The following is a 13,657-nucleotide window of genomic DNA, read 5'->3' as shown; positions in this document are numbered from 1 at the left end:
CATTCGATACTTTTATGTAATTAAATTAAATAGTAATTAGGAATATATTTGTTAAAATGTTTTAAACTTAACTTTACTTATTCAGCATCCTGTTGATTAAGAATTTTAAGCACTTAAAACTGAAATTAAAGCGAAGTATATCTACCAAAGTTATTTTTATAAAAATTGTAGTTAAGCAAGGAGTAAATTTAAGACAAATCTAGGTAGCATTTTAATTTAATTAAGATTAATAATTAGAGAAATCACTCGTAAGTAGTAATAAATGTTAACATCTTTAGTAGGCTATATTTTTTGAGAAGCCTATACTTAATACCAAAAAAATGTATTAGAAAACAAAAATTTAGTAAATAACTGGTAATTGAACAATTAAATACTTAAACTAAAATTCTTAAAATTATACTATTTTAATACACACAATAAAATACTATTGTTTGGTTGACAAAGTTGGATTAAATACTTTATTAATGTAAAACACAAGTTAGTTTAAAATTTATATGAAGAACGAACAAAAAAGAAATTTACAAAACTTTATTAATCCATACTCAAATTATACTGTATTCCGCAACGAAATTCAAGTATGTTATCATTTTCATTAAAATTTAAAACAAGATGAAACACCCGTTCGTCCGCTTATTTGTATTTTTGTATAAAAAAAACTTCTTTAACCGTAAAATTTTTTTAAGTTAGTAGTTTTATGTTATTAGACTTTCTAGACTGTACCTATAAATGGTGTTCAATTTTTTTATATTTATCAAGCTTAAAAACTAAAAAATGAAAACATGAATCCTAAAACTTTTAAAAGTATCGTCTTAAAAAATCAAAAAAATAGTGCTTGAGAATATTATTAAGAAAACTAGTTAAATGAATTTTTTTAAACTTTTTAATGATAATAATAAAATTAAAAACAAAAACTGCCGTTAATCTTCGGAAAGCATACGAATTTAATTGATTATATATAGAGCAACTTTTCCTTTGAGTTGTGTGGCGCCATGGCTTAGTTGGTTAAAGCGCCTGTCTAGTAAACAGGAGATCCCGAGTTCGAATCTCGGTGGTGCCTCGCTTTATACTTTTTTATCCAACTTTTACCTTATCCAGCTTATGAATTTTGTTTTCTAGTTATTGTGATTTATTTTTAAAATGTAATTAAAGTATGTTTTCATTTTCATCTATTTGAATATTGTAGCTTGACAGTAAAGTAATTTGGTACTATTTATATATGAATAAAACTAGAAGTAAATATTTTTTTTAATGAACGTTTAAATTTTTGAACGAACTAAAGCTAAACTTTATGTATTTTATTATTTTCTGATTTCAAACTTAGTTTTGTTATTTTTACTTGACATCAAAACTGAAGAAATCGCTTCAACTTATTTTTCTACAATTACATTTATTATTTATTTTTGCCGCCTCTTGACTCTGTACAAAATGTCGATTTTTTTTATAACAGATTTATAGAAATTAGCTATACTACCAAAATTTTTATTTTGATGTAATTACTTTACACTATTCAATGCTTTTCTATTTTTGTCTATAACATACGGCTTTTTTATTCGTTCTCAACATTAAAATTTAAGGTTTGAAATTTAAACTAATTTCTAGCTGAGTTTAACTTCTGCTATAAATAAAATGCAAAATTACTTTGTACTTACTTTTGTTTTATTACCATATAACTGTTTTAAGGTTAACGTCGTTGTTTGAAGAAGAAAGTTTAAACTTATATTGCTCCAGAACTTTAAACTCCAGTTTCTTGCAATTTGATGATAACGTTTGATGATGATGTATAAAAAAATTGTAATGAAGCGGCAGCTACCTTCTTAAGAAAACCCTGCAAATAAATAGTACAGGTTAGTTATTTACTGTACACTAAGTTTAGCTAATTTGCTTCTTTTTTTTGTGTTTTCAAACTTAAAAATTTAGTTTTTGTTCTTTTGTAACTAATGCTTTACATTTTAGCTAGACTGATTAACGAATACTAAAATAAAATCATGACTTTTCTTTATATTTAAAATGTATGTTTTGGTTTAAATTGGTATAAATTTTAAGATCATTATACTTACCGTAGTAGTACGTACTAATACGTAAGCAATAAGTAAGCTTTACTGTTTACAAAGTTCGCAAACGTCTTAAGTTTTTTACTACTATGTAGTTCGTACTGTTGTGAATATTAAACTAACTGTATGTTTTTGTTTAGTGTAATTAACTGTATTTTTTAATAAGGCAAATAGTGTTACTCTGTAAATATTTTAAAAATGAAACTTTAACAATAAAAACTAATAACATTTTTTTTTTAAATATTATAAATTGTTAATGTTAAACTTTTTTTTGTTTTGGATTTACAATCCCTTGATTTCAAAACAAAACTTATGCAAAGTTTTTGTGCAAATGATATATTTTCATATCTGTGAGCCATAAACTCAAAGTAGTACTTATTGTTATTAGCTTAAGATTAATAATATTGCTGTACTAGCAAACAAGTAAGCTAAAACTTTGAGTGTCAGTTTGCCACTAATGTGCTCTTATTGCGTAACACTAGCTGTTTATATTCAATAATATTACCATTCGAATGCGTGGGGGTGTAGCTCAGATGGTAGAGCGCTCGCTTAGCATGCGAGAGGTACCGGGATCGATGCCCGGCACCTCCACCTCCATTTTTGTATATTAGTTTTTAAAATTTGCTTTTGCAAACAATTGGCCTCAGATTTCTTGCACTAATACATTCTTTTTATTATCTCTAAATTTTATTGAGTTCATTGTTTTTGCACCAATATTTTATAAAACTATGTGTTAAGCTTGTTATTTGATAATAATTATAATTTGACTAGTTAGAGTTTTATTTTAGAAATTTCTAAATATGGTTTAGAATTATTTCTACTCGTATGCTTTTGCATAAAATTTAAAGCAGTTTACTTATTTTAATCCAGAGTTACATTTTTTATTTCCGTCTGTTTTCGTTAACTTAAAAGTTTTAGTAGCCGTCATAAAATTTAAATTTGTTTTCAAATTTTAAGATTGTCGAATCTATGAGAATTTTTCATGTTGTAAAAATGTTTTACATATGTGGTTTATATATAATCCACAAGCTTATATAGTTTTAACTATATTATTGTAGGAATACAATATACATTAAAACCTGTAGTTTAGGAGACATAGACTGATGTTCATTACTCAGATAATACTTTCCTAAATATATATATATATATATATAAGTGTTTAAATAATACATAAAAATTAGGCTATACGTTAGTTTTTAAACAGTCCGCATTAGTAATCTACCTTAATGTTTTAAAAGCAATTTAGATGATTACCAATGTAAAAACAAGTTCTTATTTACAATTGTGCTAAACTAGCTTTGCTGAACAAAACTTCATAGCTTTAAAGTCACAATGCGCTTGTTATAGTTTATAAACGCGAGAAGCGCGTTCCTCACAAGTCCTACATGGTCTAGTGGTTAGGATTCCTGGCTTTCACCCAGGCGGCCCGGGTTCGATTCCCGGTGTAGGAACATTTCGCTGTAATCGTATAGTGGTTAGTACTTCACGTTGTGGCCGTGACAACCCAGGTTCGAATCCTGGTTACAGCAAACTTTTTTGTAGGTTTAGATTGTAACTTTATAAATTAAACTTATACATAATTAACTTTTATAAGTTATAAATAATTATTTTAGAAATATTTGAACACTGATAAACAAATATTCATTTTAAAAGTTTATTTACTTTACAATTCTTGAATTTCATTACTAGTACAGACATTATTAAACGGTTTGAATACAAACGTTTCATTAAGTAAAGTTGTTGTTCATTTATTTTATATTTATAAAAAACTTAACTTTGTTTAAGCATTTAGTTTTTGAATTTAAAGATAAATTGTAACAGCTCAAGCTTTTAAAAAAAACTAAACTGTTATGTGCACATTAAGAAATTATATTTTGTACAAATAGCAAATAATTTTTAAATAGTAAAGTAAAATTTTTGTACTTTGATTTAAAACATATTCTATTATAGTAACGTATTTTAACAACTTTTAAAAGAAAATATGTTTTGAATTTTTGCATGATTAATTGAGTTGGTAAAATAAGTTTTTCTCAAGTTAGAAATATATTAAACAACAAGCATATCTAACATTAATGTTCTTTATCTAAGTATTGCTTTAAAAGTTTTTATTTTAAATAGTTTTTATGTCAGTGTAAAATTAAAAACAGACTAACAACATTAAATCTAAACCTATAAATAGAAATAATTTTTCGCTTGACAAGTATATTTATATGATTAAGTTTTATTTGGGTTTTACAACTGCTATTAAATGTATTTATAATTATAATACAACAACATGTTGTTTATTTTATTGAAATATAATTATATTACAAATTAGTTGTCGATTAGTTATAAAAAAATTCAAACGACTTTAAATACCCAAATTAGATGTTTTACATATATGAATGATAGTTGATAATTTCGTAAGATAGTTTATACGTTAAAGCAATTTTTATTAAAAACTCAATAACAATTTTAAAAGCAAACTATAAATCTTATAACGAAAAATAACATAGTAATTTACAATTTATATTTAAACTTGTGCTTAAAATAAAAGCTTAAAAGTAGTATAAAAACGTTACTTTCAATAAACTTTGTTTTATAATTTTAAACCTAGTTTAAAAAACATTAATTAACTAATTTAGATATTTATTGTTAGTTTGCTATGTTTATAAGTTTTGAAAATATTATATTTTTATTAATGTAAGCATTAGTTTATTTTTATGTAAACTATAATTTCATTTTTTATTTAAAAGACGTTCGGTTTTGTTTTTAAAATTGTTATTAAATTTATATTTTGGATAAGTGTGTTTATAAGAAGTGTAAGTTTCTATTGAACAACATTAATTTATTTACACTTTGTACAATTTTTTAAATTCATTACGAAAATATCAGTAGAATGATAAAACTTCAACTTATAAATATACCATTACAAAATAAGATGAGGTCCTACCGAGACTTGAACTCGGATCACAGGATTCAGAGTCCTGTGTGCTAACCATTACACCATAGGACCGCACGCTACTGTTGAGCATTGTAGTAATATATACGCTACGCTAAGAGCAGCCTCTGTGACGTAACAATAGTGTTTATAAACGTGCGATTACGTTAATCAATAAGTGGCTTGTTGGTCTAGGGGTATGATTCTCGCTTTGGGTGCGAGAGGTCCCGGGTTCAAATCCCGGACGAGCCCTTCTTTTTTCTTTGAAAATAATAAATTAATAGTTCTAGAAAATTTCAAGTTAATGTATTTTTTTTGCTTAAAAGACCTTCGGTTTTTCGTTCTCAGAAATCAAAATAAAATTAACTGATACGAAAACTATTTTCCTCGCAAAAGAATTGCAAACACAGTATGACGTAACGGTTACAGTTAATTCAAGTCAAGTTAGTTTAATAATTAAACTAATTAGTAAAATACATGAAAAGCATTTGGTAAATTTAGTTTATTCGAAATTCAGTAATGTTAATAAAAACTAAAAAATCTAATTACCTTTTATGTGGCAATACAGACTTTATAAGCTCGTTTATTGAAAAATTAGTTTTTTTATAAACAAGGCTTATATCGGCATTTGCAATTTGTCTTTTAAATATTATTAAAGGTAAGCAAAGCTTTTTATCAAAAAGTAAGTTAATTTTCTATTTATATTATATTATTATTTTTGAAATTATAAGCTACTGTCTTTTAAATACAGATCCTAACAGTACAGATAAAAAACAAATTCAAAGTACTTTTTATCTTAAGCGTTGTCGTGATAGTAATTCTGTTTAGTACGAGAGGAACCGCTAACTTAGATATTTGGTTCATGTGTTTGGCTGATAAGCCAATGATGCGAAGCTACCAAATTGTGACTTAACGCCCTAAAAGCAACCGAGATCGCCCAAGACTAAGTTTTGAGAACGTATGAAGTGCGACATAAAAAGTTCGAATATTAGAACTGACGAGTGGAACAGACTAAATGACCTCGTCAAATGGCGATCTACTGTAGACAAAAGACTTAAAAGAATGAAAACCAATACTGAAAAAAACCCTAAGCCGACGAAGAAATTAAAAGCAAAATGAATTTTGTTTATTGATTTTTCTGTATTTAACTTTGTTTGTTTGCACTTTTTAAATTTGTTTGACTTATATATTGGATATTTGTGTTTATATTTTATCTTTTTTTTTCTTCATAACACAACATGCATAGCCGAATTAATACTATAATTTTATATATGTATCGTATACTGTTCTTTCATTCAACTAACATATGTTTTTCTCGGTATACTATCAAAACCCGCCCGCGTTTAAAATCCAGCCGATCAAAATCCACCCGCGTTTAAATAAGCCTTTTTCCTTTTTTTTAAATTTATTTTATATAATTTTTGCGTTTTTTTATATTTTTTATTGTTTAATATCACTGTTACCCCTTACTCCGATCGGTAAGCGGTTCTCGAATTTGACTGGGGGGATTTTGATCGGGTGGATTTTGAACGTGTCCCGTTTCTCTCCGTCAAAATTTTTAATAAAGATTTACGGAGTTCTGTAAAACAAAAAGTATTGCAAGGAAAAAGTAGAAGACAAAGCAGATAAATTCATTATGTGTATGTGGTAAAGTATAAGTCATAAATGTTAAAGATTACTATTAGATAAAATGTATGTTATATAAGAATTCTATATTAATATACAGTATTTGTGACTTATATTTTATTATATACACATAATCATTTTTCTACTTTTTCCGTGCTATACTTATTTTTTAGACAACTCCTTAATATTTTTTAACACAAAAAAACATTTCTTAATCAAAAAAAAAAGTAATGTGCAAACTATTGATATAATTAAAATTTTTTACCTAAATTAAAATAATCTTTGACTTTATAGTTTTATGATTTTTATTATTTTAAAGCATTTTTCAAATCAGTTCACATCATTTAACTGAAAATCTTAAGTTTAGATTTCAAACTTTTAATAGATATTTTAGTTTTTTATTTAAAATAAAGAGAAAATTTTTTAAAATATATGTTTGTAAAAACTTTAAGAACCTTGTATAATTGAGTGTAATGAAGTAAAAATAAAAGATAGCTAATGTCGCTTTAATAAAACCATGACTTCAATATAACGTTTTTATTTAATGAATAGTTTTTTTCATTGTATTTGAAGTTAGTAAAGCAATTTAAAGATGAGTTTGTTTTTGTAAAGATCAAAAAACCGCTTCATAAATAAAAATAAGATTTTATTTTTTTGTTATAAAAGTATTTAAGTTTTTTTTAAGTGTCTAAAAAAGTGATTTTCCTAACAAAAGTGAGTTACATTTGAAGCTTAAAATATATCACTTATTAATAAGTAAAAATTAAAAATAGGGTGGTTTATTTTTGTTAAAGTTTTAATATAAGCTTTGAATAGTTTGTAAACAAAGCAGGGCAACTCATATTTAGTATAATATAAGCACTTATTTTACGTATTTTTTCAGAACAGATGCATAATATATCACACTCATCAGAATTACAAATTGAAGGTTGTTCATGTTTTTGTTTAGTTGTTAACCTAAAATCTGCTCAAATTTTTAAAACTCTATCAAATTAACTTCATTTATTTCAAAAACATCTTTGAATACAAAAAAGAACAATGGAATAGGTTTTCACAACAAGTTTTTTTTTTACTGGCAGATTATGATGCAACATTATAAGTAGTGTGTAAACGCATTAGTTTATAAGCGCATTATTTCGTTAACGTTCAGCTGGTAGCATGGCCGAGCGGTCTAAGGCGCTGGATTAAGGCTCCAGTCTCTTCGGAGGCGTGGGTTCGAATCCCACTGCTGCCACATCTTTTAGTTTTTATAGTAATAAATTACTACATTAAATTATCAAAAGTTCTATTCTATCTAAAAAGCAAAGTTATTTTATAACGTTTTAACTGTCTATAAATATCATTAAAATAGCAGGTGCTTGTGAAACTATTTATTTGAAAATAAACTAGTTTTAGCAAGTTGCCAACTATGATTTTATATTTACTTAAGTTTAAATACAATTATAACAAACAACATATTTCGTTATCAAAAAACTTAATTTTTTAAACACTTTTTGTTTTTTAATTTAAGTACTAGGGAAAATGTAGCAGATATATACAGTGATACTAGATGTTTTATGATAGCCTTTTTTTTCGTATAAAAAGATAGTTCAGTTGCTTACAAAAAATCGAGCTTGAAAATTTATTCTAAACTAGTCAATAAAATAGCATAAAAACAATAATTCTTATATTTTTTAAATTAGTATAATAGGAGTAAAACAACGCTACAAACTAAAGCAACTATTTTCGAAACATAAGATACAACTTGTATATAAAACAGATATTTAAAGCTCAAAATATTTCTACACAAGATTAAGGGTCTAAAATAAACTTTTGTCATTACACAATTCAGTATGTAAAAATCGACGTCAATATAGCTACTTTCGTAGTAGAAAATACTAAAAAGGAGCCTGACAGGGGACTTGAACCCCTGACCGTTGGATTAAAAGTCCAACGCTCTACCGACTGAGCTAGCCAGGCTCGTGTAGGTACTGGTTTTGCAGCGATTATAAAGGCGAGTTTTGAACATAGTGACGTAACAATAGAGGCTTTGTTGTTATAAGCTGTTTGCTATAGTTAGAGTGTATAGCTGTTGAAAGTATCTGTAAAGTTTACATTGAAGCTTATACAACTAGTTTGTTAGTAGAAACTGTAGTAAGTAAAATCAATTATTTTAACTCTAACAATTAATAAGCAAGTAAAAACCTTTTTTAAGGCAATTATAGCTTTATCTATACGCTGTTTATACACAAGTTATGTTTTGAAATTAAATTTTTGCGATACTTTCTAATGATAAAATTTTTTGTATTTTGTTTGTATATGCTTTTTTGTAACTTATTTTGTGTAAACTAGTTTTTATGTACAGCTTTAATTTTATAGAAATAAATTATTTTTATTTTGTGATAATGTTTTTTTTCTATACAAAGTAGTACTTAAAATCATTCAAAGCTATGAATATTTTACTCTCTGAATAAATGAATATAAAAATGAATTTAAAAATGAATAGAACTAGTTTATAAAATGTTAAAAAAAATACATTAGTTTAATAGAAATTAATATTAAAATATATTGACTACATTTTATTTGAGTTCAAACAAGATAATAAATTTTTCTATATACACTAAACTTGCCCATGAACTATTGCGAATTTTTTACCTACATTTGTGTATGTTAAGATTGGTAGTTAAGTTAGTAAATTTTTTTTTGTAGTTTAACACATTATTTCGCATTAGTTTTTATGCTTTAGTTTTTAAAGTCAATGCTTTTTGTCTGATCATAAATAAAAAAAAGCTGTCAAGTTAAATAAAAATTTAAAACTAGTAAAAATGCAATAATCGTTTGAATGTTTGTTTAAGCACATAAAGTTTTAAAAGTATAATATAAGAGAAGATGTAAAAAACAAACAAGTACTATCTTTAATTTTGAAAATCTTGGCACAATTTAGAAGCGTCAGTATTAAAAATAAAAAACACTTTTAGCAATTTATTGTAAAGCTTACAAACTTTAACTTAGGTAGAGCTAGTTTTGTTTTGTAAGCATTTACGATGGTTTATAAACGCTTAAACGTCAATTTATATAAGTGGTCCCGTGGTGTAATGGTTATCACACTGGACTTTGAATCCAGTAATCCGAGTTCAAGTCTCGGCGGGACCTCCTTTTTACTTGACAACGAAGTTAACTTTTGTGGTTTGATTTTAGTGCCGACTAAATAAACTGTTTTAAATAATAATCAACCAATGTTGTAATCTTCAAAAAACTCTGAAACGAAAAACAACTAATTTAAGTGAGAGCCTTAAACCGCCTCAACTTTAGAATGTCATTAAATAAAGTAATCAGAGGATTTATTTTGAAGTATTTTTGCTAATTCTATATGCATTAATCGTCCAAGATAAGTTACTTTTTATACAACACAAAACTGTTTAATTATTTGACTTGATTTTGGTGTGTAAGGTAATTGCATTAGATTTTAATTGTTTAATTATTATTATTATTTTAATTAATTGATATTGAATTGTTGTCTCAAATTTTTATATAAACTTAGTACCGAAAAGAAATTATTTAGTAAAAATTATTTGCTATTTGTACAAAATATAATTTCTAAATGTGCACATAACAGTTTAGTTTTATTTAAAAGCTTGAGCTGTTACAATTTATCTTTAAATTCAAAAACTAAATGCTTAAACAAAGTTAAGTTTTTTATAAATATAAAATAAATGAACAACAACTTTATGTAATAAAACGTTTGTATTCAAACCGTTTTATAATGTCTGTACTAGTAATGAAATTCAAGAATTGTAAAGTAAATAAACTTTTAAAATGAATATTTGTTTATCAGTGGTCAAATATTTCTAAAATAATTATTTATAACTTATAAAAGTTTAATTATGTATAAGTTTAATTTATGAAGTTACAATCTAAACCTACAAAAAAGTGTGCTGTAACCAGGATTCGAACCTGGGTTGTCACGGCCACAACGTGAAGTACTAACCACTATACGATTACAGCGAAATGTTCCTACACCGGGAATCGAACCCGGGCCGCCTGGGTGAAAGCCAGGAATCCTAACCACTAGACCATGTAGGACTTGTGAGCTACGCGCTTCTCGCGTTTATAAACTATAACAAGCGCATTGTGACTTTAAAGCTATGAAGTTTTGTTCAGCAAAGCTAGTTTAGCACAATTGTAAATAAGAACTTGTTTTTACATTGGTAATCATCTAAATTGCTTTTAAAACATTAAGGTAGATTACTAATGCGGAATGTTTGGAAACTAACGTATAGCCTAATTTTTATGTATTATTTAAACACTTATATATATATTTATGAAAGTATTATCTGAGTAATGAACATCAGTCTATGTCTCCTATACTACAGGTTTTAATGTATATTGTATTCCTACAATAATATAATTAAAACTATATAAGCTTGTGGATTATATATAAAGCACATATATAAAACATTTTTTACAACATGAAAAATTCTCATAGATTCGACAATCTTAAAATTTGAAAACAAATTTAAATTTTATGACGGCTACTAAAACTTTTAAGTTAACGAAAACATACGGAAATAAAAAATGTAACTCTGGATTAAAATAAGTAAACTGCTTTAAATTTTATGCAAAAGCATACGAGTAGAAATAATTCTAAACCATATTTAGAAATTTCTAAAATAAAACTCTAACTAGTCTAATTATAATTATAATCAAATAACAAGCTTAACACATAGTTTTATAAAATATTGGTGCAAAAACAATGAGTTCAATAAAATTTAGAGATAAAAAAATAGAATGTATTAGTGCAAGAAATCTGAGGCCAATTGTTTGCAAAAGCAAATTTTAAAAACTAATATACAAAAATTAAAGTGGAGGTGCCGGGCATCGATCCCGGTACCTCTCGCATGCTAAGCGAGCGCTCTACCATCTGAGCTACACCCCCACGCATTCAATGGGGAAAATTATTGAATATAAACAGCTAGTGTGACGCAATAATAGCACATTAGTCACAAACTGACACTCAAAGTTTTAGCTTACTTGTGCGTCTAGTACAGCAATATTATTAATCTTAAACTAATAACAATAAGTACTACTTTGAGTTTATGGCTCATAGATATGAAAATATATTATTTTGCACAAAAACTTTGCATAAGTTTTGTTTTGAAATCAAGGGATTGTAAATCCAAAACAAAAAAAAGTTTAACATTATCAATTTATAATATTTAAAATAAAAATGTTGTTAGTTTTTATTGTTAAAGTTTCATTTTTAAAATATTTACAGAGTAACACTATTTGCCTTATTAAAAAATACAGCTAATTACACTAAACAAAAACATACAGTTAGTTTAATATTCACAACAGTATGAACTACATAGTAGTAAAAAATTTAAGACGTTTGCGAACTTTGTAAACAGTAAAGCTTACTTATTGCTTACGTATTAGTACGTACTACTACGGTAAGTATAATGATCTTAAAAATTATACCAATTCAAACCAAAACATACATTTTAAATATAAAGAAAAGTCATGTTTTTATTTTAGTATTCGTTAATCAGTCTAGCTAAAATGTAAAGCATTAGTTACAAAAGAACAAAAACTAAATTTTTAAGTTTGAAAACACAAAAAAAAAGAAGCAAATTAGCTAAACTTAGTGTACAGTAAATAACTAACCTGTAATATTTATTTGCAGGGTTTTCTTAAGAAGGTAGCTGCTGCTTCATTACAATTTTTTTATACATCATCATCAAACGTTATCATCAAATTGCAAGAAACTGGAGTTTAAAGTTCTGGAGCAATATAAGTTTAAACTTTCTTCTTCAAACAACGACGTTAACCTTAAAACAGTTATATGGTAATAAAACAAAAGTAAGTACAAAGTAATTTTGCATTTTATTTATAGCAGAAGTTAAACTCAGCTAGAAATTATTTTAAACTTCAAACCTTAAATTTTAATGTTGAGAACGAATAAAAAAACCGTATGTTATAGACAAAAACAGAAAAGCATTGAATAGTGTAAAGTAATTACATCAAAATAAAAATTTTGGTAGTATAGCTAATTTCTATAAATCTGTTATAAAAAAAAATCGACATTTTGTACAGAGTCAAGAGGCGGCAAAAATAAATAATAAATGTAATTGTAGAAAAATAAGTTGAAGCGATTTCTTCAGTTTTGATGTCAAATAACAATAACAAAACTAAATTTGAAATCAGAAAATAATAAAATACATAAAGTTTAGCTTTAGTTCGTTCAAAAATTTAAACGTTATTTAAAAAAATATTTACTTCTAGTTTTATTAATATAGAAATAGTACCAAATTACTTTACTGTCAAGCTACAATATTCAAATAGATGAAAATGAAAACATTAATTACATTTTAAAGATAAATCACAATAACTAGAAAACAAAATTCATAAGCTGGATAAGGTAAAAGTTGGATAAAAAAGTAAAAAGCGAGGCACCACCGAGATTCGAACTCGGGATCTCCTGTTTACTAGACAGGCGCTTTAACCAACTAAGCCATGGCGCCACACAACTGATAGGAAAAGTTGCTCTATATATAATCAATTAAATTCGTATGCTTTCCGAAGGTTAACGGCAGTTTTTATTTTTAATTTTATTATTATCATTTACAAGTTTAAAAAATTTCATGTAACTAGTTTTCTTAATAATATTCTTAAGCACTATTTTTGAGATTACACTTATTTTTTATTGTTTAGTTAAAATTCTTTTTATATTTTAATAAATAAGGTTTATATAAGTTGAGAATTTACCTACTTATATACTAAAGAATTACAAAAGTTGTGTTGACAAATAAGTTTTAAGTTGTAAAAAACTGCATAATTTCAATAACTGAACATAGATTTTATGACGTAACAATACAGATTTTTTTATACTAATCTAACTTTAAAATTTTTTAAACATTTTGTTGTGTACAAAACTGTATAATTTTTTGTTGTCTACAAAACTGTATACAGTAACCTCTCGCTTATTTACGCACATTGTGTCCACAGAAAAACCGCGTAAAGATACGAGAGATCGTAAAGATACGAGAGGTACCAAATATACTTACTATAATGGCTGTTTTTT

At 26.0% G+C, this 13,657-nt stretch overlaps 13 non-coding genes across 13 annotated transcripts; 7 read left to right on the top strand and 6 right to left on the bottom strand.

Annotated features, from left to right (window-relative positions):
- The first annotated feature begins 983 nt into the window (after positions 1–983).
- On the top strand, positions 984–1,057 carry Trnat-agu (transfer RNA threonine (anticodon AGU)). The gene has a single exon. It is a non-coding gene; the product is annotated as a tRNA-Thr (tRNA).
- Positions 1,058–2,569: 1,512 nt separating this feature from the next.
- On the top strand, positions 2,570–2,642 carry Trnaa-agc (transfer RNA alanine (anticodon AGC)). The gene has a single exon. It is a non-coding gene; the product is annotated as a tRNA-Ala (tRNA).
- A 788-nt stretch (positions 2,643–3,430) lies between these two features.
- On the top strand, positions 3,431–3,502 carry Trnae-uuc (transfer RNA glutamic acid (anticodon UUC)). The gene has a single exon. It is a non-coding gene; the product is annotated as a tRNA-Glu (tRNA).
- A 6-nt stretch (positions 3,503–3,508) lies between these two features.
- Trnah-gug (transfer RNA histidin (anticodon GUG)) lies at positions 3,509–3,580 on the top strand. The gene has a single exon. It is a non-coding gene; the product is annotated as a tRNA-His (tRNA).
- Positions 3,581–4,974: 1,394 nt separating this feature from the next.
- Trnaq-cug (transfer RNA glutamine (anticodon CUG)) lies at positions 4,975–5,046 on the bottom strand. The gene has a single exon. It is a non-coding gene; the product is annotated as a tRNA-Gln (tRNA).
- A 105-nt stretch (positions 5,047–5,151) lies between these two features.
- On the top strand, positions 5,152–5,223 carry Trnap-ugg (transfer RNA proline (anticodon UGG)). The gene has a single exon. It is a non-coding gene; the product is annotated as a tRNA-Pro (tRNA).
- A 2,526-nt stretch (positions 5,224–7,749) lies between these two features.
- Trnal-aag (transfer RNA leucine (anticodon AAG)) lies at positions 7,750–7,831 on the top strand. Its single transcript has one exon. It is a non-coding gene; the product is annotated as a tRNA-Leu (tRNA).
- Positions 7,832–8,483: 652 nt separating this feature from the next.
- On the bottom strand, positions 8,484–8,556 carry Trnak-uuu (transfer RNA lysine (anticodon UUU)). Its single transcript has one exon. It is a non-coding gene; the product is annotated as a tRNA-Lys (tRNA).
- Positions 8,557–9,657: 1,101 nt separating this feature from the next.
- On the top strand, positions 9,658–9,729 carry Trnaq-uug (transfer RNA glutamine (anticodon UUG)). The gene has a single exon. It is a non-coding gene; the product is annotated as a tRNA-Gln (tRNA).
- Positions 9,730–10,509: 780 nt separating this feature from the next.
- On the bottom strand, positions 10,510–10,581 carry Trnah-gug (transfer RNA histidin (anticodon GUG)). The gene has a single exon. It is a non-coding gene; the product is annotated as a tRNA-His (tRNA).
- Positions 10,582–10,587: 6 nt separating this feature from the next.
- Trnae-uuc (transfer RNA glutamic acid (anticodon UUC)) lies at positions 10,588–10,659 on the bottom strand. The gene has a single exon. It is a non-coding gene; the product is annotated as a tRNA-Glu (tRNA).
- A 780-nt stretch (positions 10,660–11,439) lies between these two features.
- Trnaa-agc (transfer RNA alanine (anticodon AGC)) lies at positions 11,440–11,512 on the bottom strand. Its single transcript has one exon. It is a non-coding gene; the product is annotated as a tRNA-Ala (tRNA).
- A 1,511-nt stretch (positions 11,513–13,023) lies between these two features.
- Positions 13,024–13,097, bottom strand: Trnat-agu (transfer RNA threonine (anticodon AGU)). The gene has a single exon. It is a non-coding gene; the product is annotated as a tRNA-Thr (tRNA).
- Positions 13,098–13,657: the final 560 nt, after the last annotated feature.

Source organism: Thalia democratica, chromosome 8 (genome assembly GCF_965202585.1).
Source record: "Thalia democratica chromosome 8, ktThaDemo2.hap1.1, whole genome shotgun sequence".
In the NCBI taxonomy this organism is placed as follows: Eukaryota; Metazoa; Chordata; class Thaliacea; order Salpida; family Salpidae; genus Thalia; species Thalia democratica.
Note: the sequence above shows the minus strand (reverse complement) of the source record. Positions and strands in the feature narration are given on the sequence as shown.